General features: G+C 42.5%; 1 non-coding gene across 1 annotated transcript; it reads left to right on the top strand.

The window, feature by feature from the left end:
- Positions 1 to 932: 932 nt before the first annotated feature.
- On the top strand, positions 933 to 1,006 carry trnat-cgu. The gene has a single exon. It is a non-coding gene; the product is annotated as a tRNA-Thr (tRNA).
- Positions 1,007 to 1,335: the final 329 nt, after the last annotated feature.

Raw genomic sequence — 1,335 nt, 5'->3', positions numbered from 1 at the left:
CCTGGATATAATTCCCACTCAGGTAATGAAGATGTATTTCTCTTTTTGTAAATTATTAGAATGAAAACAAATCTTGCTTGCATACAGAGCACTCACCCAGATCCTGCCAGAATCGGTCAGTAATTGTTTGCATCCGTATATAATGACAAAGGTAGCAGAATCACGGGAAACGACCACCCCACTGCCCTTTCAATCATATCATCTTTCCGAGCTGGATGTATCTCGCTGATCCTTCAGTGTCGCTGAGTGTAAATCCTGAAAATACCCCACGAACTGCATGTCTGTGCTGAGGCGTTGAAAGCTTCAGGAAAGTAATTCATCCCCTCCATCACTGTGGTAATTCTGGATATGCAGTGAATCCTTTCCCATTGAGTGACGACTATACTCCAGGAATCCGTTTCGAAAATTTAAAGGTTCCTATCAGACATCTGCAATCGTTTGAAATAAGTTGAGACGTGGACGAAGAAAGTGAAATAAAGTGATAGACAATGATGCCTGGGAGGCATCAGGCAGGAAGTGAGCGCGGAACTGATGGTGCAAAACTCAATGTCGGTGCCATTGGGTCAGCTTTTACTGCCCAATGCTTATACTTACTTACACATCACAGCTAGTCAATTCACCGCAATGACCTTGTTTCTCTTGATGTGATGTCCCCTCTGTGTGTATTAACGTGGTTCATGGGCCCCGATAGAATGAGCACCTCCTCTTTCTCCTATCACTTTAACCAGGTGAAAATACCAGTTTTAAATGAATGCAACAAGAGATTATGTTTTTCTGTGCCTTTTCAGTGGATAATTTTCAGCTGTAAACTGTTTGTAATTGAAAAGTCGAGGATTGAATACAATTCTCTGTGAGCAACATTGATCCGAAAACACATGTGAGGAAGTGGTTAAGCAACTCCACATATGGATAAGTGAGGATGCTATTGCTGTGGCGCCGTGGCTTAGTTGGTTAAAGCGCTTGTCTCGTAAACAAGAAATCCTAGGTTCAACTCCCAGCGGTGCCTACTTGTTGCGTTCAGACTTGGGCTTGGTGTTTCAAGTCTTCGCAAAAATAACTGAGCACCTTTTTGGACTTTCACCCATTTATGATTTGGTGATCCGGGTTAAGTTCCAACAGTGAATGCCATTTTATTTTTATACTCCGAACTATTACTTATGTCTGTGGTTTCTTTCCATTATTCCACAAGCACTTCTGCTTCTCCTCCTCTTTTATTCCCCATCCTTCATTCCCAGTCAGGTCGGAATAACAAGATGAGGCAGGAGACGCTGCAGATTTGCCGGGGAATTTTGTGGGAATGTTAGAGATACCAACAACTGATCACTCTCATTCTCT

This window comes from Chiloscyllium plagiosum, unplaced genomic scaffold (genome assembly GCF_004010195.1).
Source record: "Chiloscyllium plagiosum isolate BGI_BamShark_2017 unplaced genomic scaffold, ASM401019v2 scaf_78743, whole genome shotgun sequence".
NCBI classification, from domain to species: Eukaryota; Metazoa; Chordata; class Chondrichthyes; order Orectolobiformes; family Hemiscylliidae; genus Chiloscyllium; species Chiloscyllium plagiosum.
The sequence above is the reverse complement of the archived record's forward strand: the minus strand, read 5'-3'. Positions and strand labels throughout refer to the sequence as shown.